General features: G+C 43.0%; 1 protein-coding gene across 8 annotated transcripts in view; it reads left to right on the top strand.

The window, feature by feature from the left end:
• LOC552142 (latrophilin Cirl) overlaps positions 1–26,290 on the top strand; it is a 362,490-nt gene that overhangs the window by 283,600 nt on the left and 52,600 nt on the right. The window contains exon 1 of one of the 8 annotated variants that reach the window (XM_026443282.1): positions 10,780–12,987. The exons of the other annotated variants lie outside the window; for them this stretch is intronic. The gene's annotated coding sequence lies outside the window, so the exon portion shown is untranslated. Of the gene's footprint in view, positions 1–10,779; positions 12,988–26,290 lie in introns of those variants that run through there. 8 annotated transcript variants of the gene reach the window in all.

Below are 26,290 nucleotides of genomic sequence, written 5' to 3'. Positions count from 1 at the left end.
GCGATGACAGCGGATTACGCGCGGCTGTCGATAATTTATTGCGTAAACGCGCAATCGAACGTTCGTTACCGTGTTCGTTTCGTGTTCGTCTTTTCTGTTGCGACTGCTATTATTGCTACTACCACTACTGATGCTCGTGTACATCGATGAGCGACTCTAAGCTTCGAAACTATTCGATGACGTTGTCCTCCGATGATGCACGGCCGTGATAATATTATACCCAACGAATCCCCATCAAATGTAATTAACCTTTTCGTCCGTGGAAGACATCGTGACCCGGCCTCGCTTCGCCTCGAAGATCGATAAACCCGAATATCTACGGTTACGTCACTCGCGATTATCTTCCAATGCGAATTTAATGCCGGAATTCGAATACGAGAGAGAGAGAGAGAGAGAGGGTTCGATGATTCAGTTCTCTCGATCGGATAAGAGAGGAGGAGGCGATTCGAGGGGGTAAATGGACTTTTCCAGAGGTTCATCGTGTTTGCGAATGGTAAATTACGATTTAAGAAAGATTGTTCTTGGACGGTTATTAAAAAAAATCTCCTTTTTTAGTTTAATATATATATATCTATTTAAGGCTATGAAAGAAAGGAGGATGATTTGGAAAAGTTTCGAAAGGAAACTTTGCGATCAACGAAAAACGACCCGAGAATTTTTTTTTTTTTTCTTAAGTAAAAGTGGTTTACGTTTGAAAGTACGATCGTTTTCATGATCGAGAAACGTGCTCCAAAAGTATGAAACGTCTTAAGGTTGCGTGTAGCCTTGAAAAGAATCGTAAAACTTCGGGACGGAAACTATCAAGTGCCCTCAACGTGTTTGACGACAATCTCGAATTTCCGATAGAGGCCAACGTACACAGGTAGGGCTTCGCCCCGAGTATACTTTCCCGAGTAAACGACACGCGAGAAACGGTCATAAAAATCTAGCTATTAAAACGTTTACCTTCCGAAAGAATATATACGAGAGGAGCAATAAAAAATGGAATGAAATATATCTCGGCCGGGATACGGTGTGTGTGTGTGTGTGTGTGTGATCGAAGCATGGAAGGAGAAATCCTCTTAACTCTTATTCTTTTTTTTCTCGGGGCTCGTTCCTTGTACCGGGTGAAATTAGCCAAAGGTTCGCTCGCTATGATTAAAGTGGAAAAATGAGAATTCACGATTCACGCGCGCGCGGGCGCGCGTATGTGTGTATATGTGTGTGTACGTAGAGAAAGCACATCGAAAACATTATGGCTGTTGTGCATGCACGCTGATTCGATCTGGCGCCGCGCCTTCGCACGAACTAATAATTAGACACCTTTATGCAATTCCACCCTCGACGTTAATCGCGCGACAACCTCCCGCAGCATTTGCCTTCCTCAATAACGGAATGGATTTAATACCGGGAATAGTTTCTCCGTCCCTTTTCACTCGAGATATTAAAAAAAAAAAAGAGAAATTCAGGGAGAAAATTTATTTAAGAGCGAATAAATATCCGTTTCTTTCTTCTTAAATTTCGCAACGTATTTCAATCATCACTTCGATGCAATTTTCTATCATGTTTGATAACATTTAACAAAGTGACGAGGTTGAAAAATCATTCCTCCTTCTTTCGCACCATCGTCCAATAAACGATGTGCAAGAAATACACAAAAAATTGTCTCGTCGATATCCCGTGGATTATAATAATCAGAAATTTCATCGCGATAATTAGAGACATCTTTATGCATCTTCCATCGCAATGAACAATGGAGACAAAGCAAAGATTAACGTCGATCCACGGGTGCCTCGTTCCATTATCTAACAACTGCTCGAGCCACGCAATTTCGTCAAAATCTTGGTCCAAACGCTTTTTTACATATCCAGCAAACCTGTCCTTACTCCGGTCCTTCCTCTTCTCGATCCCATCTCCCCCCTCTCTGTTCTATGACCGATTAAGCGGTCCCCATGTATCGACCTGATGAAATTATACAGGCATAACATACGCCCTAATGGTGTTCCATCACTTATTACAACTACTAATTTGACCCGAGCCGTGCAATTTCCAGCCAACTCGAATCGCATTTAAGACACGTTGCTATACGGATATGCTTTCTATAATATTCGTACTACTCGCAACCGTAGTGGTTCCAATATTTTATTTATATTGGTCCAGCTATTTCCCTTTTATTCGTGCCTTAAAAAAAAAAAGAACGTTGTGCGTTAATGCAGCGGAAAGTAAACGATGGAATTGCAAATTTTTCGACGATTCCTATTCACCATCACGATCTTCATCCGACTTAATTCGAAATCAATAACATCGTTGTGTATATATTTGATCGAGTCGCGTTGACAGAAAAAAACTTTGTTAACAGTTTTATTTACGAGGCAAAAATATGACCATTATCGAGAATAAAGAGGGAATGAATAGAAAGAAAGAAAAAAAAGAAAAGTTTCTTTAATCCCATTCTTCGTATCCGAGGTACATATATACGTATATTTTTATTGCATTAATATTTAAACTTTTGCGCTCGAATGGGATATCCGAGCGGATATTCTAAACGTATCGCGTCATTTCTCGATATATCTTCCGTCTAATTTTTGTACGCAGACTGCTCGTTGAGAAATTGATACCTCGTACATTACACAAACGTATTCAACGGATAATTTGGTTCGTCACTTAAAACGACATTAAATCCATCCACTGGACGAGACACCGTTCCAATTTCTCTAATTCGCTTAATATCATTCGTTGGTCAATAGACGTAATTTAATCGCACCACTTCTCTTTAAGTTACAAATTCCCATTGATCGGAAAGTATGTACCAAAGTATTCAAAAATAACTATTCCATCCATGGAAATTCATTTATAAATACCGTCCAAACTTCGTATTCAAAGTTTCGATCCGATTCTCGAAACTCTGTTCTGCTCGGCAACGGTGGAGTGAGCGAACATCGCCACGTGTTCCGTCCGGAAGATTGTATCTTGACATTTCCCATGAGGAGGCAACAGTTTCAAACCGAGACTCTTATTTCTTATTATATATATCCAGCATCTCGTTAATAATATTAAGCGGCGCCAATTAAGAGAGAGACTCCTGGTTAAATTAAACATTAGTCCACGCTTCGAAAACGGACGGATCTCGAGATCTTGATACCCTTTTCTCCCCCGTTTTCTCGAAACGCGTGCACGTTGGAAAGAGGGACGGTACATCTCAAAGGACCGACGAGCGTGGATTCGATTAGCGTGCGTGAAATACAGCCCGGGGTGCTTCTCGCACGAGATATTAGAAGCCGTGGTTCTCGCGATTTCTCGCAAAGTTTTCGAGCGGCGTGGTGTGTTGGCGCGGGACACGGGAAACGAGGTGCGCGGCCATGCTTCACGGCGCATTGTTCCGAGCGCGGTGAAGGATCACGCAGGGGCCCCCTTTGTATTCCGACCAGCCACCCCGAGCATAACTTTTCTCGGCAAGACTTCGCGCTTGTAATGTCGGCCCCGCGACGAAACACCGTGTCTCGTTGCCAACTTTCCGCCGGTTGCCGAGCCTCCTCCTCCTCCTCCTCTCTCCGAACCGGTACGCGACCGAAACAATGCCGCCGCCTCGACGAAACGCGTCCCCCGGACCCTTAACATCTGTTAAGACATCTGGAATTCCAGGGCCCCCCTCGTGAATGGACCCCCTCGTGATTAATCGTGCCAACGTGATAACGATCCATCGATCGATCGAGGGGATCGACGATTAAGAATCCATGATTTATCGAATCAATCGTTGGGTTGCTCCGTTAATCGTTGCAACGATACTGCTAATCCAACCAGGATTCTCTCGCAAGGCCGAGGATTATTCCGATCGATAAGCCGTAAACGTAAGAGGAAACGCGCTGCCGGATTCCTGGGAATCGGCGAGAGGGGGGAAAAAATGCCAGTCTCTTCACGGTACACGCACAAATTGCGGAAATATCGATAGGATGAGTTGGAGAGAGGACGTGGATCGTGGTCTTAACCGGCTCCTCCATTCCTTATGCGTTTATCAAATTATTCGAGGACGAGTAGGTGCAGTTCAAACATGTCGTAACGGTGCTTTCACATTTGGAGTATTAGTATTATCGAGGAGGATTGTTCCAACTTTTTTTTTTCTTTTTTTTATTTGATAGTTATAGGATCTAACGGAGATGGACATCTTTTTCGATGACGGATCAATGGGTTTCTAACTTGGAAGATTTGCGCGACCAACGACACGTTGTCGAAGAGTTCGGGGGAGAGAAACAACAACAACAACGACGACGAGATGGAGAAAGCTGTGGAGGCGTGTTCGCGTGTAAAGTCTTCTCCTCATGGGAGAAGGAGAAGACTTCTGGCGTGGGCTAGGCGAACGAGCAGTCTTTGCCGCATAATGGATGACTTCCTAACGACACTTTAAGATACTTCTCTCTCTCTCTTTCTTTCTCTCTCTCCCCTCTCTGCCCCCTGTTTTTTCTACCATAGCGAAATACTCGGAGAAATACTTCCCTGGACATTCGTCCGGAGGGAAGAAGAAATCGAGGAATAATAGATTTTTTTTTTACCATCCGTCTCGTCAACTTCGGTTTAAACGATTTAAACGCGAGATACTGTTAAAGATAACGCGTAACGAGACAACACGTTGGATCAAGTTCGTAGCTAAAAAAATCTCCAAAGTGTCTCCTCCAAAGGATGAAAGTTTTCACCATCGAAAGAAGAAGGCAACGACGCGAACAATGACGAACGCGGAATACGGTCCCCGTTACGTGGACGAGGATTAACGAGAAGGAAAAGCACGCTGGGGAATAGGGAAATTTATGAAAGCGAGCGCGTGCTGGAACGCGAAAGACGACGATTTTCTTTGAACTTTCTCACGCAGGTATTTCCTACTTGGCGCCTTGTCGTTCCCTTATGGCGGAATAATGGCGAGGGGAAAGTGAAAGAATTGCGCGAAAGGCCGACAAGCTCGGTTAATACGAGCGCGGAATTCCTTCGGGACGTTGCAAACTTTCTTTCCAATTTCACGATTCCTTTTTTTTTTTTTTTTTTTATAGCCAACGGGGACAGGTAACATTGTTTATTAAAGGAACACGCGCGAGGAAAGTTTTATTTTATCGTTCTTTCGCGAACTAATGCGAAAAGTGTAGATTCGAGGATATCTTCGAGCTTGAGATATTTTCCAAAAATGATCGATCGCGCAAAATTGTTGCGATAACATTTTTTTTTTTTCATCGTACGATCGTACTTCGAGTAAGGCTTGGAAAAAAAGAAAGAAAGAAAGAAAGAAAGGAACAATTGAGTGTCACATTTCTCTCTCTCTCTCTCTCTCTCTCTTTCTCGATACGAAATGAAAGAAAAGAAGCGAAGATATTAAATAACGATGAAAGATAATACAGCGCGCGAGATTATAAACTCTACTAACGCAAACATTTATCTTGCTCGGTATAAGCACTCGAAATAAGACACGTATAGTTTGACCTAAGCTTTCAAGATGAAATTTTTATTTCCAATCCCAGGGCGAGTATAAAACTTTCCGTCTGCTTTTCCCCCTTCCCCCTCTAAGCTTCTTCTAAGATCAAACACTTGTTTAGATTCTCTTCGGAAACAAAACTTTTTGGCTCTTGTTGCGGAGTTTCCAGAGTGTTTTAGCCTCTCCGGCTAAAATTGAGCTTTTAATTCAACCTTGAGCTTTTTCCATCCATATTTGCTCGAGACAAACGTTTAACCAAGCAACTTTTCCCCCGCAATTTAACGTTTGACGCAAATTTCAAAACGTTTCAACACGATTCCTAGAGTTCAAAAGACAATCTCCTTTTGTTGTAAAATATGCAGCCGGATGTTGTTTGCATCTGTTTAAGCGCCGCGATATTTTCGCCGCGAGAATCGAATTTCACAGAATATCGCGTATTCTTCTCGCGTTGAATTTTCCAGAAATTCATATGCAGATTTACAAATTTTCCCTGGATTTTCGCCAAAACTATTCGCCGGATACTTTCGCATTTCCCTTTATTAATTACACACGTTCAAATATTTATTCGATATTTTTGTCTTTCGAAAAGATTCGTAACTCGAAGATTCGCAATTCAATTACACGATCCTATTAATATTCCTTCGATCGTAATTTGAAGAACGATTTCCGTGTTTCCAAATCGATCGTTTTCGCACAACAACGTAGAAGCTATAAAGCTATCTCTGACAAAACTCTGTCGTCTTCTCGCAATCACAATTACGCGTTAGAGAATCTAGAATTTATTCGAGAATTGAACGCTCTTCTTTTCCTAGATCGCATAAAAAAAGAAAAGAGAGAGAAAGAGAGAGGAAAAAAAAAAGAAGACAACGTTGATTCCGCGAAGGCACGCCGTGCCGAAGCTTTAAATTCTCGTAATCCATCCGGAGGACACGAGACGGGCAGGACATTGATACCGATAGCGCAAGCGCGGCGCACTACGTCAACGAGATACGCCCTGCGCGACGACACAACGTGCACGCGTGTGCACGTTTCCTCTTCACGTACATACGCGCGCGAGAAACGAACGTTCGCGATTCGTGAATTCTACGAACGGTGCGAACGTACGCCGTGCGAGAGGCATTGTCCTGCGGCAGAAATAACGTGCGCGCGGCTATCGCGATTTGATTCCGATTCAGGGGAACATGGCCGGCGATATCGGGGATATCGATGAAAAATAATCGCGGTGATTTGTGACGCGGCGTAGGAAGCCCGCGATAAAGATACCGCGAGGATGAGGACGAGATAAAAAAAAAAAAAAAAAAGGAAAAAGGAAGAGAGAAGGAAAGAATGGAAGAAAAATTTATCGCGCGAGAAATGGCATAAGGGCCACCGTATTTGCCTTCTTCTTCTTCTTCTTCTTCCTCCTCCTCTTCTTGTTCTTTTTCGCGAAGATCTTTCGTGAAACGCGGAGAGGCAAGTTCGTCGATTTTCGCAATTCTTGGCACGACCAGTCGAATGGTTAGCGAAGAGAGGAAAATATTTCCCCTCCGCGAATAAATTTCAAACTCAAAGAAGCGACGCGTTGCATAACTTGGTTGTAGCCTTGAAAAGTTTTCTGTCGTCTTCTCGCCTCGACGAGCATTCCTTCCCGCCACCGGTAGCAATACTTTCACGTGTTTTCCAACGAGACCGCGTTTAAATCATTCGATTTAAACGATTACGCGGGACACGTCAAAGGTTTCGACCGCGATGCGATTCTCACGCGGCGACCGCATCGCGTAGATTCCCCGTGGACGTAGTCATGCGAGAAAATAGACGACCGATCGGCCGATGATGAATCAGATTTAAAGCGTGGACCGATGGCGAACACCAACTTCGTGATCCTTCCTTCCTCCCATTCCCCCCCCAATTCTCGTGCCAATCCTTGAACTCTCAACCTCCAACTTGCTCCCTGATAAATAAATAGTTAGGCGACATTCCGTGCCGAGGTAACGGCATTTCCGACATTTTCAAATTTATATTTATATCCGTCCGTTTCTACAATTTCCTTTTTTTCTCGAATATACAACTTGCTATCGCTTCGAGAATAATCTGTTATTTTAAAACGTGTGTATACGTATTCTTTCTCTCGTCATCATTCATCATTGTTATTTACGCAAACTTCAGCTCTCAAGTTGGCGTTCGAAAATTGGGAAAATGATTAGAAAGCAATCGTGGAAATTTCCGAACGGGCGAAATCCATTTCCATCCGTCCTTTAATTAATTAAAATTATCGCCGGTTAAACGGCGATATCGACGAAACAAAGGCAACGAGCGAGAGAGGAAGAGGAGGGGAGATACGATAAGAAGGACGAACGCCGATTATACCTGGGTTCAAGGTGCTTTCCACCTATTTCTGCTTATCCTCCATCGCCCCCTCTCCCTTTTGCTCGCCCCATCCTCCTCCATCCCATCCTCGTGGATTACGGCCGGGACTATTGGCAAGCTTAGCTTGTGGTCGATTGCCTTTACGAGTTACCGAGCATTTGCGTATTTCACGGTGGACCGTTATGACTGCGACCGCAGGAAGAGTACGGACGCTTATCCGGCAAAGGATCGGCCGATACGCGACTTCTCTTTGCCCGACTTGACAGGATTAACGCGATACGCGCCACCATCTACATCCCTTATAATTTCTGCCACGATAATAATCGGCGAGAAAATACGGACCGGCTTTTATGAAAACGATGAAAACTATTTCCACGAACAGAGATGGCGTGGAATATCCAGCTTCGACAGACTTACTCCGATAAGAGTAAAATTAATTCTTAATCCGACTAAAATTAATTTTTACTCGTAGAGCCAATTTACAATCAATTAATCGAAAAATCCTACCAAATTTTACAAATCTGAATCTATCTCACGTTTTATCTTTAACATTCGATGCTAATACGAGCGGTATTTTTTTTTTCTGTTCCAGGTACGTGATCCGAATACGAAGCTCGACGAAGATTGGAAGGAAATTCGAGGTATTTCGCGATAGCCGATCGATAAATTCGCCGTGTAATACGGCGGGCCGGTGGACGGTAACAAAAATACACCGTAACCGGTGACGTTATCGGTGACAACTATATCCACGGAAACGGGCCACGGGATGGACGGACAGGCGGCCACCGGATTCGAGAAAACGCGCGGACCCAAGAAATCCCGGGACTTTTTTTCGAATACCTGGTTGGCGCAGTTTCGTCCGTGGCGCACTCGTCCCCTCCTCCGCCCCTTTTCCCTTCGGGACGTCGGACGGATCCACGGAGGAGGACGAGTGGCACCCGGTACACGACCAGAATCGATTATGTTTTTCTCTCGGTGGACTCGAATTAATGAGGGGAGAGGGGAGGGGCAACGGCTCACGTGAATTCCGACGGGGAACAGAAGGGGGAGGGGGGAGGGCAAGCGTCCATCCAAATCGCGTGTTATCGGAACGACGCGTCTAAATGCTGCGTCCAAGTATATACGCGCCTAATGTCGGAGGGGAAAGGGAGGGCCCCTAATCGTCGTATGCAAATCACAGGGCGGCCCCCCGGCCACACTCGTATAATCAATGGGTCTAACACGGCCGATCGATACCCCGATACGGCCGCCGCTCACGTATTTTCCAAACCTACTCTAATTCGTTACCCTAATTTCCCCGCCAATTTTCGTACGTGCTTTTTTCGCCCTCCACGAAGGGATGGAAATGGCTGGAACGGTCTTCTCCCTCTTTTCTCGAGGCGTGTCTGCTTCCAAATCGTCGCGAGTCGTCCTTTTCTTTATTCTCTCTCTCACCTTTTCTGTTTATTTTTAATTCAGGCAGGGAGAAAAAAAGAAGTTGATTTACTTTTACTTTTTCTTCGAGTGAGAGAGAGAAACTCGACGTATGTTTCATCCCTTGATTTAATGTTAGATCCGAAAAAGTTCTTCTTTTAAACGGAACGTTTTTATTTTTTTTTTTTTTTTAATTCATTGATTTACGTGTACACATTTCGTCTCGACGTCGCTACTTGATATTCGCGTCACTTTCCGATTTCAAGGCCCCCGGTTTCAATTTACCCGGATCTCGTCCAAACGCCTCCGCCGCTCAAATTCGACATTCGAATATGAATATACACGGAATGAAAAAGTGACAAAATGACTGGTAGAACAGAACAGAGATAGCATCGGTGGACAAGAATTTCTACGTCGTCGACACGCCGCTCGACAACTTTTTAACTATGCCACTTCGTATTTCGCAGACGTCGCATCGATCTTCCGTTTCTCTCTCTCTCTTTCTCTCTCTCTTCCCCTCTAGCCACGGTTAACGTATCTGCCGACCGGACAGTACAGCTGTCTGTTATTTCATCCAACGGCCGATTAGCATAATCACACGCTTCTCTTTTGCGAAACTTTTCTTCGTCATAATCTAGCACTATAAAACCTCGGGGGGACGACGCGAACGGGGCGACACGTGTTATTTATATCAACGACGAAACCTCCGTCAACCGTGTGCAAAAAAATTCGGGCAACCGATACCTCGGTGATTCAGTTCAATGTTCGTCGTCCCTCCATTTATAGAATCCGAGAAACGTACGAAAATATTCCTTCGATTGGAGAGCAAGCTCCAACAGATCATCCCCTCGGATGATATCCCGCTAAATTGCACGGAATTCAAGTATAATTTGTCCGTTCCCGACTGCGAAAATGAAATCCATGCCAATTTGAATCGATCTTATATTAGCATGAATAATAATAATAATAATAGGACACGAAAATTAAAAGAAAAGAGAAGTAGGAGATAAGATGAAAAAGAAAGAAAGAAAGAAGAACGAAGGAATTCAATAAGCGTCTTGAAAAATTGAACGACGAGGAAATTTTTCCGACGAATTATTCTCCGACGAGTCCGAGATGTACATCGATCGGCCGAAGAAAAAAAAAAAAAAAAGGAAACGAGATTCACATTCACAGATTCGGAACATCTTTACGGTCCATCGCTCGTCTTGCAAAGCGTAGACCCTCTTTCACGGAACTAACGAGCCGAAATACGGAGGAGAAGGGAGAGGAAAAAAAAGAAAAGAAAAGAAAAAAAAGGAGCAATTACAGTCCCTCGGGGGGAAATGGCACGCTTAAGCGCCACAGGACAATGGTACCTCGTAGCGCGAAAATTTTATTTTCGCGTATACGATAATTGCACCCTCCGGTGGTCGACCGATTCTCGGTAATTTTACATTTTCCGCTACGCTTGTTTACCCCCCTTCTTGTACAAAATTTGTATCCGTATATTGTGTATTCATGATAATTTTCGTCGAACAATTTTGAATTTCTTTCGAAAAAAAAAAAAGAGAGAGAAAAAAGATTGGATAAAGTGAATTCGAAATTTGCGGATTATTAAAACAAAAGGAAAAAAATATGAGAGAGAGAAAGAGAGGGGAAATTCAGAAACGATTCACGTGAAACGTGAACGTAACGCGGTAATATTTATGAGACTCGGGATGCAATATTGCATGTTGCATGCGATTTACCCGCGGATAAAGGGCTGCTTAATTATTACGTTTCGATTAGGCGTGGAATCTTCCATCTCTCGTGTACGCTTTTGCTGCGTGTACCAACTCGGCGAGAACAAAGGACAAAAGAAATATCACGGAGTGGTGGAAGAAGGGCCGAGGGCGAGCCGATCGGCCGCTCGCTCGCTCGCCTCGGAATTTCGAGTTGGCGATTGCATTGCGCGCGTAGATCGTTCGATTCGATTAACAACCGCGCGGAGTAACACGCGGAAGACATTTCTACAAATTTTTCCCGCGCCTCGTAATTCTCCTCCCCTCCCCCGTTCAAAGATAAATCGATGATACGTGAATACGTATCTTTCCGTTTCTTTCGATTCGATACGATTGTTCGCAACGAGATGTTAAAATTTTACCCGAAATCTTTCGTAAAAATGATAAAAAAAAGAAAGAAAGAAAGAAAGCAAGTAATACAATATAATTTCGTGGAACCCTTGGAAAGCGCGATTGACGAGCACCGGAATAGAAACCATTTTCCACGATGAGAAAAGAAAAGGAAAGAAAAGAGAAGAAAGGAGAGAAAAAAAAAGAAGGGGGGAGAGGGTAGGGATAATCTTGAACGAGGAATTTTAATTAAAATCCACGGTTATCAGCCTCGTGTTGCCGAACAGAAGACGAAGGAACCCCGAAAGAACATCGAAAAAATACCACGAATGACGAACGAAACGGCCCTACCTTTCTCTCTCCTACCTTTCAATCCTCCCTCCTTTTGTAGATCGTCACGCGTATTATTTATTCACGTCACGGTTCACGAAGATCGAAGAATACCCGAATATACGCTCTTTCTCGCTTTAGGTTAGGTAGCTGAAAGGTGTGTACGAAAAGGGAAGGTTGGCGTGAGTTGGCGTTGGAAAGAAGGGAGGGTGAAGGGAGGGGACAACGAGGATGCGAGGAGTAATAAGTCGAGATAACGAGGCTTTTCGATGCCCCACCCCCTTTGGACCGGCATCGAAACGGAAAATTAATTAAGTGACTCCCAAGATTCGCCGGGTATTCTTAACCTTCGAAGACACAATGAACGAGAAATTATGCGAGGGAGAGACCGAGAGACGAGCGGGGCCCGATTCGACGGGGGTGAGAGCGAGACGGAGCGAGGAGGAAGATAGCCGGCTATCAGGGTCATTAGTTACGGATGTCCCGTCCGAACCGGGACCACTCTCGTCTCGATAAACAGGAGGCCTTGCGCTCCAGACAGTCGGAGAGAAAAGAAGGCGGCCCAGCGGGGGGAAGTTTCGAGGATAGAGGGAGGGGGAGAAAAAAAAAGAGGAGGAAGGAAGGCACACAAGGGGGAGGAGTGATGGAAGGAGGTGGAGAGAGACAGAGAGAGAGAGAGAGAGAGGGATAGGGCTGGAATAATAATTATAGGGCCGGTAATATAACGGTCAGGATGCCCGTTATCTGGCACTCTTAAAGTGCACTACGTTGTTTGGTAGATAGGAGAGGTTCCTTTCCATTTCTCGTCACTCGTCGCTCATCTTCTCGCCTTTATCTATCCCGTCTCCACTTCAAACCACTACCTACCGAGCACCTATGTCCGAACACGAGAAATTCTCGTGAATCTTGGAGAGATCGACGGTGTGCATGATCGAGTGTACGTGAGTCGCGAACCGAAATCTCGTTTACGTAAGATTCTCCGTGTGGAAGGAGATTACATCGAGGAGAGAGAGATTCCGTGCCCTGGTTCGTATCGGTCGTTCGCGACAATCGATTTCGCGACGCGGGGAATCTCGTTGGCGAACGTGGCGTATGCCCTCCGAGAAGGGTGGTGAACGGCAGAAAACGGTGAAGTTTCCACGTCACGTAATCCTCGGTACGAGAGGACACGCGAGGACACACAAACGGGGAATAAAATAGGCGCTCGACGCATTCAGCAGCGTGACGAATCACGGCTGGTGGACGCAACACGGACACGCGTGAAAAGATCGGCGAGTCGGTGTGTCCGACCGCCTTTCACGAAAGATACGGAGAGATTTTCAACGACTTATGGGAGTGGAGCGTGAAGAGCGGGGACCAGTGGCGAGGAAAAAGGTAAGACGGTCTGGATGGACCCTTCCAGAGGTCGGTAAGAGCAGTTCAAGTAGATTGCACGGGTGTCACGGTTAATCGGATAACTTAGAATCCGAAAGCCGGATTTTTGATTCTTTCGTGCGCCGAATCGCAGTGTTTTTTAATCTCTCTCTCTCTCTCTCTTTCTTTCTTTTTCTATTCGTTGTATTGTACATCGGGGAGATTTTAAAAAATATCGGTACGCCCCGGTGGAAATTAATTGCGGCGATAATCTGAAGAGCAATCGCTCCAAGGAATCTTTCCCTTCTTGCGCTGATAAATGGATATCCGATAAAACTTTGACGTCGATAGATTGTTGCGTGAAGACCAACTTATAACTGTACCTTGACAACGCGTGTAAACGTAATCGAAGTAACGGTACGAAACTAGTTTAAAAAAGGAGACAACGATCCAACGTCCCCGCAATTAATTCGAAATTACAATTGTCCTATCCAACTTTTTACGCTGTCCCTGCGCTTTTTTACATCTCGGCGAGAAAACGTTCTCGAAGAGAGAGAAAGAGAGAGAGAGAGAGAGAGAGAAAAGAAACACCTGCAATCTGGAATTCAAGGCTTTTTCTCCACCGTTGCCCATCAACTTTCTCTGGTGTTGGCAACCTGCCTCGTCACTTACACGCTCGTGCACGAGTGTGCACTAATACGCGCGATGGCCACTCGAACGGATGGCCACTTTGTGCGTGCGAGAGCGTGAAAATCGCTGCGGCGAGAAAGGGTCGGCCTGTAATCCGACGCAATGACGGGACTTCACAGTCGAGTGTATCCGCGATGAAAATGATCGAGATCGGGCCGAAAATGCGGTTAACGAAATGCCTCCCCGCTTCGACCATTTATTTCCACGCGAGGACGTGTTGTTTCCCGTCAGACCGGATCCGAGGCCATGCGAATGTAAAATTACTTCCATCCACCGCAATTTCTGCACGATCGTAAATATTTTCGTTGTTCCGTCTCGTAAAACAATAAATAACTCGTGCTCGAAAAACCATGCATATCAATTAGAGAACTTCTCTCGAGTTTAAAAAAAAACAGGGGGAAAAAAAAAAAAGAGAAAATGCAACGCAATATTTTCGAACAAAGGCTACAAGAAATTTCCCCTCCTTCTCCTCCTCTTTTTCTCTCTGTCATTAACAGTCCTCAAAAGAAGAAAAAGAAAAGGAGAAGAAAAAAAAAAGAGGAGGAAAATTTGCCTCGTTTTTTCCCCCCCTCTCAATAATCCCGCAGGAAAAACCATAGTTTATTCACTCTCGAGTACGTTTCCCCACAACACCCTAGGCTCTCGTGTTTCGGTCGCCCGCAACTCGCACAAATCTCGCCCTCGTTTCCCCTCTGCAGGGGCAGAGAAGAAGAGCCAGCCTCCCCCTGTGTCGCGGCCACTCACGAGCCACGATTCTTCTTTCCTCTTTCGCAAGATCGAATGGACGTACAAGCAGGCGGAATAAAAGAGGCTGCCGCGGTCCAGCAACAAGTGCATAACTTCGCCAAGCTGTAGCCTCATCCGAGACAGAAACACCCTTCAATCTCGCAGAAAGGGAACCGCGACGGGGGGGAGAGGGGAGGGGAGGGGAGGGCTTTTGCCTCGGCTCCATCTCCCCCCGTTCTTCTTTCTTATTCGTAGAACGAAGGAGAACGCGGCTCGTTTCTCGTACGTTCGCCATTGTTACTCGGTAAAAAAACAGCGAGGCAAATTGCATTCGTTAGAAGTCGAAGCAGAAGAGAGAGAGAGAGAGAAGAAACCTGCCAAAATAGGATCAGGGAACTGCCAGTCAGCTCGTTTCGGCGAGTCATCATCCGAGAGGGATCGTGGCCAAGCCGATCGTCCGTTGCCAGTTTTCTGCAAATTGGCATTTTCCACGGTGCACTTACTTGCGATGCGATGAGAAAATGTGAAACATTTTCGACCACGAATTTCATTCGCCTTTTTCTCCATCTATTTCTTTTTTTCTCTTTTTACCACGTTTATTATTACAAGCCAAACTTTCAACAAAGATGAATTCTAGTTAATTTTAGTTGGTAACCGCTTTGAAAAATAACATTTGGTATTCATCATCGACTCGCCATCGATTAACGACGCAAAATCTATGCGTCGAAATTATTGTTTCCCTTCCATTTTACAAAATTTACACGATGCAAGTAAAATCGCCTCCGCGAGTTTATTTTCGCGCAAAGATCTTCCTCACAAACATCCAACCTTGTCCGAGAAAATCCTTGGAAATAACCAATTTCTATGAATCTATGCCAGTACTCGTATCAACAGGATATATAAAAGAATAATATTATCTCTCGCCTCTCCAAACTCCCTTCTCTCCTACGATCGATCATAGTCTCGTCCTTATCTCTAAAACTTGACTGTAAACACATGGGCCGCATCCATGGATTTTTCGAAACCATGGGAAGTGGAGTGGGCCGATCGAGACGACGATCGCGGACCTCGGCAGAGGGAAATCCGTCCGGCAGACAAGAAAAGTGGCGCGAGACTACTATTACTACTAGAAAACTAGGGGGATAGGGTAGTAATCCGGGGCGGGTGGATTTTCAAGGGTCGCGCGCGGCTTGTATCGGGTACAGCTCTCTTCATCTCTGCCCAAAATCGTCTCCACCCCGGCCACTTCTCCGCAGACGAGCGCGGAACGGGGCTGTAACACGGCACTACTCGGGGTGAAGGGGTGGCGGGCAATATTTTAAAACGGTTGCGAGTCTGGTTCAGTTGCGAGCGGAGAGAGGCTATCGGCGAGTGCGCACGATGCTGAAGGGCTAGCCGACTCGTAGAAAGAGGTGGAACGCGCCAACAGTGAAATGGAGAAACGAGGAGAGAAAAGGGAGGGCGTGCCTGTTGTTATCTTGCTTGTTCCCTGGATGAAATATCGACTAGCAGTTTCAGGCCTTCTTCCACCATTCCTCTCTTCCTCCTCCGAGTTTCTTCTTCTTCTTCTTCTTCTCCTTTCCCTTGTACGCTTCAACTACAGCCCCTCGAACGTTTCTCACCATCCCTCTCTCTCTTTCTTCTCTCCAAAGGTGAAACGTTACGCCATGTTCGTCCTCGACGATTCCAATCCCTATTCGGTATTTTTCCTATTTTTCGGAGAGTACAAGTAGCGGTCCTCCGTCCACGTATCATTACCATACATCGGGTAATACGACGGGCCCATCGATCACCTTCTATCAACGTGGAATGAAGCGGCTTCTCCGTAGTGATCGACTCGAGGAGGGGGAAGGGGGAGAAAGGAAAGACGGCCACCAGCGAGGAACAGTGGAGAGAGAGATATATATATAGGAAGAAAGAGGAGCAAAAAAGGAGGATCGAATCGAAAGACGTGAAAGAGGTGGGGAAGATAACGCGCACAATCTTCTTCCGCCGATGCTTTTCGCTCCTGTTCGGATCGGATGAATGGATATTAACCTCGAAGCTATAGCTACTTTTTTTTTCTCTCGAGTCGAGCTTCCCTATAACAACGGATCGATTTTCCACGATGAGCCGCCAGCCGCGGAGGAAGGGAAGGAAAATTGATCGGACATCGGTAAAAAAAGCCGAAGCTTGCGATATCGAATTAATCAATCCTCCTCTTCTTCCTTCTCCTCCTTCTCCTTCTCCAGCTCGGTTCGCAAGCAAGTATGCCTCGCTACGAATAGAAACTACGTGTTCTATTCAAGGGAGGAGAAAGAAAGAAAAAAAAAAAAAAAAAGGATTCGTTATTTCACGAAGGGGTTTACACGAAGATTCTATTTTCCCGGACGCGTTACGCGCAAACATGAAAACGAGGCTGTTCGGGGAAAGAGATTCGGGGGAGAAAAAAAAGGAGAAAAAAGAAGCGTATTATCTCGCAACGGCGTGCAATTAAAAACGGGGGGGAGTGGGGTGGGGAGGGGGCGAGATTAGCGCGGCGCGGTAATTTTTAATTAGAAAAACCGAGCTTTTCTTCGCCGGCGTTTACGTGCAACGAATTAATCGCCACCGCAATTTTAATTAGGCAGCAGCGCGTAGCGGCGAACTCGTTCGTGGCACCCGCTTTATTTATTATTTTATAGACTGGCAATGGATTAATCGGGCCGCGCCCTATTTATTCGCGCGTCGTGAATAATATTGGGTCGCGATAAATGTTACAATCAGAAGAAGGGATCGATAATAACTCCTCTCCTCCTCCTTTGGATAGGGAGGGGGGGCGATGTAAATTTAAGCGATCGCGTTAAATTCCGCGATTCAGCCGGAAACTGCGGATTTGTCGGACAAATTGAAATGTACAGCCGTGACGCGAAATATCAGCGTCGCGCAGACGGAAGCTCGTAATATAATACCGGAGTATAATACGACAAGTCGAAACGTCTGCCGGATTAAATTGTAATCGCCGACTGAACTGTCTCTTGCGAGAATCCAATCTCTCAACATGATCGTTCGGTTCGAAATCTTGTTGCGAGACGCCTTTCGAAAAAAGATCACAAGAGAGGAGGGGGTGCAATAATTTTGATCGATCGAGATATGCAATCGAGCTAAAATTGAAACGGTCCAATATATATATATATAGGAAAGAAGAATACTTTTCGAGAACCATCGATAGATTTTTCTCCTGAATTTGACGATAAAACGATTGCAATGGCTTTGATACAAACAATGGAGAAGTTGAAAGCGTGAAAGTTAGAAAAAAAAAAAAAGGAAGAAAGAAAAAAAAATAGAGTCGAATAGTATTGAATTGGGTTACAACAATTGTCCATCGAACAAACGGATCTATATATATATATAGTATATATATATATGTATATAGTATATACATATACTTTGGTGCTAAATTCAATCGGATTTCATTCATCGTCGATTCTTTTCTTTCCTCCGCCGAAACAAACATCATCGTTTCTAATAAAACAAACCCGTTCTCTCGTCAATATCGATGGATGGAACCGCAGGTATCTCTCTCTCTCTCTCTCTCTCGGCGAGAGATTTCGAGCGCGGAGAATAACCGCGGCCCCGGTTTATCCGTGGCAGGAGGCCATGCAGAAATAAAAGGCATCGATCCGCGAAATATCCTGTATATACCGTAACGCGTACCATTGTGCTACGTTAGATTTAATGTCGGCGCCGCGCGCGTGTGTCACAGAGGTTGGAGGAAATACGAGGGTTGCAACGAGGGAGCAGCATGCGGAAAGAGAAAGAGCAAGAGGAGAAGGAGGAGGAAGAGGAGGCAAAGAAGAAAGGAAGGTGGTGACAATGGCGATCTCGGCTCCGATACGGAATCCTCCGGGTACCCTTTCTCCCTGACTCGTGAAATGAGCATAAGATTCTTCGGTTATTTCGCAAGCGAGAACGAACGGGCAACAGGCGTTCGCGCGATATCTCTTCCCGGCTTCCTCTTTCTATACCCTCGGATCGTACGCCAAACAAACGTTCCAAATATCTCTGTCGGCCCCTTCCTTCCTCTCCTCCCCCTCCTTCTTCCACCCTTGATCGGCCGTTCACCGCTACGGTCACCGATGCACCTCTTGACCCTCGCTCCAGGCCCCCTCGCTCGTATTTCTCACATTACTTTTCGGATCCTGTCCTTCTCCGCCGCCTCCCCTTTTTCCTCGGGCCGGTTCCTCGACCTTGCTGTCGCGTAAGTTATTCGGCTTTCCGTTGTTCCAGCGCGAGATCGCACGCGAGCCCAACAACCTCGACAATTTATCGAGCGGAACGCGCGGAAAGAGAAAGAAAGAGAGAGACTCATCCCTCCATACCGAGGATGTTTCTTCATTTGGGAACGAACCGATCCGCGTTCTCCGATCTTTCCATTGTAAATGGTTTATTACGGGATCGTGTAATTGTTTCGGTTGCTGATCGATTAGAGAATCGAACCACTATTCATCGGGAGCAGCATCGATCCGGAGCGTGGCTCGAAAGAGGTATATGATTGATCGAGCCCATCCATCGTCAAGCGTGGAGGCTGAATTGCTTCCCACCCCGCCACATTCAAATTGCCACCCCGCGGAAACGTATACGTAATGCCGATTATATAGATCAATAATATGTATGTGTGTGTGCGTGTGCGTGCATGTATCGATATCGCATCCTCTCTCGTATTTTCTCCTCCCCCGATATATTTTCCGTCCAATTCCCGAACGTGCAACGATAAATAAGAAGAAATAAGAAAATTATGAAAATTAGTCGCCGAGCGATCCTGTTCAACCTTATACACTCCTCCTCCCTGATCAAACTTTAAATTATTCCTCTCCCGTTGCGCTCTCTCCCGATTGAAAATTTCGTCGATTAAAATATCATTTATTAACGTGGAATCGGATACGCGGAAGTGTGACGCGAAACGGGTAGCGGAGGGGGGAGGAGATAACTTCACGGGGGGATGGGACGAACGAGGAGATACCTGTATATCCGCGAATCAAAATCAATAGCAATTACGTGAAATAGTAACGACAGAGAGCGGGGGAGGGGTGGGAACACCGCGAGAAAGAGGATAGATGGATAGGCGAGTGTGTAGCGTCGAGCTCGGTATTATAACGGAGGGGTGGGGATACGAGATGTTTTTTGGAGCGAAAATAAAAAAAAAAAAGAGAGAAAAACACCCAATAACTGCACCTGTGTAGGCTTACGCGAGCACGGTTCATCACGGTTTCGGATTTTTTTTCATTTTCGTCGCGGCCGGCGAGAAAGCGGTTTTATCCGCTTCGAGAGCATCGCGTTGTTGCATTGTTTTCGGGATATCGGCGGAGAGAATGCGATAATCGGAACCGAGAATGGCAATCGAGTGGCGGGCGGGTGTGTTTAAAGCGGACGAAATTAAACGATAATGCAACTCGGTTGGCCCAAGCAAGCCGAGGGTAAACGGAACTTTTCGGGGAACGTGGGAAATGCAACCCCTCCCCCTCGATCCCGTGTCGTCGCCATTGTTCCAAACTTCGCGGCTGAGGCAAAAGCCGCGCGTTTCCTCAGTCTCTCTTTCTATCCACCCGTTCATTGATCGGCAAATTTATATTTACTTGGATTCTATCGTATAGAAATCCGAATTTCGACACCCCCGCGTTAAAGTTCCAACAAGATCTAATCGAAAGGAAAAAGATCCTTTCTTCCTGCTTCTTCCAAATTTAAACGCATGGAAACTTAATACCGGCTTTCGTAACTGTCGTCCAATAATAGAAAATCCTTCCAAGGATCGCTTGTCTCGGTTCACCAAATGGAAATCCAGTTTTAAAGAAAGGCCCACTCGATAATTATCGATACCCTCTTCGTTTATTCATCGTCCGTCGCTTCTTCTGCTAATACTCCCTTTAACCCCATTATATACAGGTCGCTCCATTTATCCCTCGAGTCATTTTCAAAAGCTCTCGAGAAGATCGACGAATCGAGCAAGGTGAACCGATTCACGGAATCGCTGGTACAAAAAGTTGGTTCAATGATCGATCCTTGATGTGTACACGGGCGCATATACTTCAACGAAAGTCCCTTCGGGGGATTATAGCGGGGGAGCTCCAACAACCATTCTGAAACTATTTCACATAGATAGGTGCATAGAAACAGTCGACTCGGCCAGCGGAGAAATTCCTGATTCAAGTGGAACGCTCGATTTCGGTGAATACAACCGCGTATCCTAATTCCTCTCTGTGAAGGACTGTTCTTGTTGCATTGCCGAACTGGCAAGCCACCGACTATCTATAGGTAATTCCAATTCCATCGGTTAGCGCCTTCCATGGTCCGCTCGGATCGTTGTTGCAACTCGTGGCGAGAGCGAAGCATTCGATGTTTAAGGAAGCTCGTTTGCTTGTGTCTGGTTGCCTTGTTTGCAACTAGAGAATCCCGTCGAGGGCAGTTATAACATATATATATATATATAAAACCGATCTCGAAAAGGATTCGATTTTATACGCAACTTGTTATATAACGTTTCTCTCTTCTTTACGAGTTAGGAATCTTTTATCGCGAAATTTGTCCCTCTTTGTTTTCTCTTCGAAAGAGAATCGTTGTCGTAAATGAGATTATCGCGCTTAAGATCCCAATAACTTAGGCGCCACGTAGTTATTGTCCTCGCCATTTTTGTCTCCCGTCATTACGTTTATTCCTTTTTAACTGGAAACTACGTAACTCGAAGGGAAAAATAAAATGCGGAAGGCTGTAGCTCTCGCGTAAACGTTGACAGTGAAAAACGTGGACCGGCTAATCGAATTATAAATAAAATTGAATTTTGAATCGCGTCGCCTTCAGAGGAGACAGGAGAGGAGGAGGAGGAGGAGGAGCGAGCGAGAGAATCGCCAAGAATTAAAGTCGAACACGAGGAAGAAGGAGAACTGTTCGCCCTATTAAATTAGCCAGGGCCGACAAGTAAAAACATCGACGTTAACCTTGTTAAAAATCGTTCAACAATGAATCAAAGAGGATGGTAGCTCTGGAGATGAGCAATGGAAAGCGATTTTCCACGGTGTTTCCAGTTTACAATGTCTTCTTAGCGATCAGCTAAGAAGAAAAACCTTTAAACCGATCGTGTAATTAAATCTCTCACGCGACTTCCTCTTCCAGGTCCTCGTCGGTCAACGTCGTCGTCGTCGTCGTCGTCGTCGTCGTCGTCGTTGTCTTCGTCCTCTTTCTTTTCTTTCGTGCGTTCCTTCAATGCTGGTGGCTCTCGTTTTATTTTATAGCCGCTCGCCATTCATTCGCCTCCTTCGCACTTCGCCTTCCACTACGTGGAACCGGCTTCTTGAAATAATGTAAAGTACCTCTTTCAAACCAGCCACTCTCGTCTATACCGCCCGCCTCTTGTCCCTCTTCTCGAGCTTCCCCCTCGAATGCCGCGTTCGCGCACCTCTGAAGATTTGAATCTCCTCTCCTTGCCTCCCTCTTTGCGCGGGCGGTTGCGGCTACCGGTTGCGAGCAGCAAATTTCTTCCGGCCTGTTTGTTGCCCCCTCTTAACGATTACGAGACCAGACACTTTGGTGGTCGCTTAGAGAACGATATCTCTCGCGAGATTAGAGAACCGACGTTCTTCGAGGATCGCGCGAGCGAGGGAATCTTTTTCTCTCTCTCTCTCTCTCTCCCCCTTCAGATAAGAGTCTGCATGGAAATGAAATTGTAAGATAACGCGTAAGGCAATGCGACGATAAGTCTTCAAGAGTCGAGTTTTATCCTTTTGAATTTTTTACGACGATTTTTAATAAGAGAGATTTCGACGAGACTCGTATAGTTCTACGTGTAATATATATATTCTTTCGTTCTATTTGCATTAAGTTTAAGGGAGTAAAATTGGACGAATGATGGACGCGCGATAGCACACGAAGCGATGCAGAGAGAGATTGAAATTTCTGTGCGCGTGAATTCTCGAGCGGGAAGAGAGAGCACGTTTGACACGTTTCCCTTAAGGTGAACAGCTACCGTCCGTTGCCTGTGCAGACAGATTCGGCGTTCCTAGCCTAATTACAGGGCCGAGTAGCCGGGAGCACCTGCGTCTTCTCCCGTTTCGTTTTCATGCCTTCGTGGCCTACACCCGTGACTCTCTAACGCGAGAAACGGAGCCACGTAAGACGATCTCCTCCCCCCTCGCTTTCACGACACTCCAGACGAGTCGAATTTCTCTCGATGATGCATTTTAAATCGCTTCGAGGCTTTTGCCTGAGAATCCTCGATCGAACGGCTTCGAACTCGATCGATCCTCGGTTAAACTTCTTCCGTACTTTGAAGTTGAGAAATTGAATAAATAGCAGAAGTGTCGTTCAGTGAACAAGGTTCGATAATTTATATTTATAAAAAAGTACTTGAAATGGGTATTAAAAAAAATCGTCGCATCTCTTGAATCGTTTCGAGATATTCATTCCAACCTGCCCGAAATACCATAGGAATCCAGCTATGCCGTGACTCCATTTCTGCGTTGCGTGCCGCATCGAACGTTTCTATCCCGATAACGATCCTTTTCTTTTTGAACTCTCAAAGAAAAAGAAGAAGAAGAAGAAGAGGAAGAAAAGATCCACGAACGATCCTTTCTCAATTTCAACAATTCTACGGCGATTTCGATCGATCTATACCCCGAACTTCTCATGATAAACTCAAGATCGATATTTTCTTATTTGGATAAAATTAAAAGCGAGATGCATGAGAGATAGCAATCGTGCCACAGGACGATGTGACAGAACTTTAAAGGATGAAATTACACGGATCAAGGATCTCGAACGATTGGGTTGCGGCGTGATCGATGAATCAATCAGCGTCAAACGAACTGGTCAGAGGAAGCCAGGACGAAGACGAGGATTCCCATCGAGAATAAAATTTTATCGCAGATACGTGACCGAACCAGTTACGAGAAGTCTATGCACGTGCATTCGTTCTCAAGGAAATGGAGACGAGATATGTGTCGCTTTACTCGAGTTTCACGATCATTATACCGTTTTTCTCCTTCCTGTACATATCTCAGAATCTTGCTCCATGCCGCGTTAAACTCGTTTTGATAACGCGCGATATTTCCATGTTGCAAATGATAATTATGAACGACAAAAATAATCGTTCGTGATCGTATTAGATTCTTGAAAAATTCGAGGATGCATGTTCTCGATCTGAATTGAATGTCTGAACGTAAATTCTATGTTAAAACGCGCTACTCCGTTTAAATGGAATTTAATCTTAACAGCAACAGCAAAAGCAAAGCTATTAAGATTCCCCGTACGAAAAAGGATTATAAAAAAACGCGAAAATACTTTGAATTATGTTAAATGTGTTACTTTAAAAAAATTGAATGAATATAAAGATATTGGTTGACGCTTTATTAGTTGACCGATAAGATATTTAATTTATTTATTCATATTTTAATATGAAGAATTTATTATATTGCAAAATGATATTAATATAATATATATATAGGGAATATAAGCTAATAATAACTTTAGTTTAATTAGCCTATGTATAATATATACAGTAGAATTCTATTTATATTAATCTATGTAATATTCAGATTATTTTTATACTCTAATACCCTCATCACTTTTAATTTTAATTATATTTGTATCAAAGAAAATCATGAAAGATTATCTCCAAAATTTATAATAAGATATCAAAATATATAAATAATTTATATAATATATAAATATATTTATAATAAGATATCAAATATAAATTTGAAAATAATTTAAAATAATTTGAACAAACAAAATTAAGTGTCTAATGCTTAAAAAATTAATTCTTTAATTATATATTATATTGTATCTTTGATACAATTTTGAAGATAATCTTTCATGATTTTCTCTTGATATAAACTTTCTGTAACAATGTAAGTATTGTATCTTTGATACAATATAATATATAATTAAAGAATATCAAAGATACAATATAATATAATTATATTGTATCAAAGATACAAATATAAAGATATAGATACAAATCATGAAGATATATTGACACTTACATTGTTACAGAATTATATTGTATCAAAGATACAATACTTACATTGTTACAGAAAGTTTATATCAAGAGAAAATCATGAAAGATTATCTTCAAAATTTATAATAAGATATCAAATATAAATTTGAAACTAATTTGAAATAATTTGAACAAACAAAATAAGTGTCTAATGCTTAATAAATTAATTCTTTAATTATATATTATATTGTATCAATATAATATATAATTAAAGAATTTATATTGTATCAAAAATACAATATAATATAATTATATGATACAAATCTAAAGGTATAGATAAATCATGAAGATATATTGACACTTACATTGTTACAGAAAGTTTTATATCAAGAGAAAATCATCATGAAATTATCTTCAAAATTTATAATAAGGTATCAAATATAAATTTGAAAATAATTTGAAATAATTTGAACAAACAAAGTAAGTATTCAATATTTAATAAATTAATTGTTTAATTATATATTATATTGTATTAAAGATACAATATAATATAATTACAATACAATATAATATAATTATATTGTATCAAAGATACAAATATAAAGATATAGGTACAAATGAAGATATATTGATACTTACATAGTTACAAAAAGTTTATATCAAGAGAAAATTATGAAAGATTATCTCCAAAATTTATAAGATATCAAATATAAATTTGAAATAATTTGAACAAACAAAGTAAGTGTCTAATGTTTAATAAATTAATTATTTAATTATCTTGTATCAAAGATACTAATACAAAGATATAGATAAAAATCATAAAGATACAAAATACATTAACACTTACATTGTTACAAAATGTTCATATAAATGAAGAAACATGTCATATAATGTCATAGAATAATTCAGATAATAGAAGATTAGTTAGAGTCCAAATAACTAGACATTTTTGTTCATATAAATGAAATTCTACTGTATAATATGGTATAAAATAAAAAAATAATGCATTTTCTTTCATCTATCTATATATATATTCCCTATGATAAAGAAAAATTCTTACCTTGACACGATGAACTCGAAAGCGTCGTAGAGGTTAGAAAAATTACAACGCAAATACTGTCGCAGTATCGAAATTTTGGCGAGCATGATTCTTGAATTGATTTAATTTCAGGAAAATCACGTGATATCTGCTTGCATTGGACATAAATTAAAATAAAATTTTTAGTAACGATAAAAATCGAAGATGATATTCGCGACGAATACTTTTCGAACATATAGCGCAATAAATATAGAAATATATTATTTTATACTTTGTCTTACCTTTTCAGAATAGATAATTACACGAAATAGAGAACTTGTTTCGCACAGAAAACTTTATTATTATCGTATTATTCACAAATTTCACTAAGGCTCGTCAATTTCAACTTATTACGCACAACGCAATTAACGACATGACACCGCGCATGACACCGGATCACGTGATACTTTTCGAGCGGGAGTTCCGCGTTGTAATTAGCGCGCGAAGATGTATCGAATTTAAATTACAAATTTAATAATCAATCGAATTTAAATTAATGAATATAATAGCATAAGATTCATTTATGATAGAAAATATATTCGATTTGTTCATAAGTCAATATTGTTTCAGATGAAACAATAATATTGTAAATTAAACGTGTATTTATAAATTAAATACACTAAAGTACGCTAGTTTATACTAATTTCCTTTCAATTGTAAACAATTATTAAACAATTATTACATTTCACGATCTTTGACAGTAAGTTCAATTAGTAGCATAATTCCTCTAAGTTTCCCGAAGTAATTTCGAGCTGTACAGCAATGTTAAAATGGTCACGTCGTGTGTTTCTAGTATTCCATTTAATTTTGGCGCACTGCAACAATGTTACAAACCACAACCATAGCTTCAAACCAACGTAAAGGACACATACACATTCAGAGTT

The sequence above is a fragment of the Apis mellifera genome, linkage group LG1, assembly GCF_003254395.2.
Source record: "Apis mellifera strain DH4 linkage group LG1, Amel_HAv3.1, whole genome shotgun sequence".
Classification (NCBI taxonomy): Eukaryota; Metazoa; Arthropoda; class Insecta; order Hymenoptera; family Apidae; genus Apis; species Apis mellifera.
This window is presented reverse-complemented; position numbering and strand designations above follow the sequence as displayed.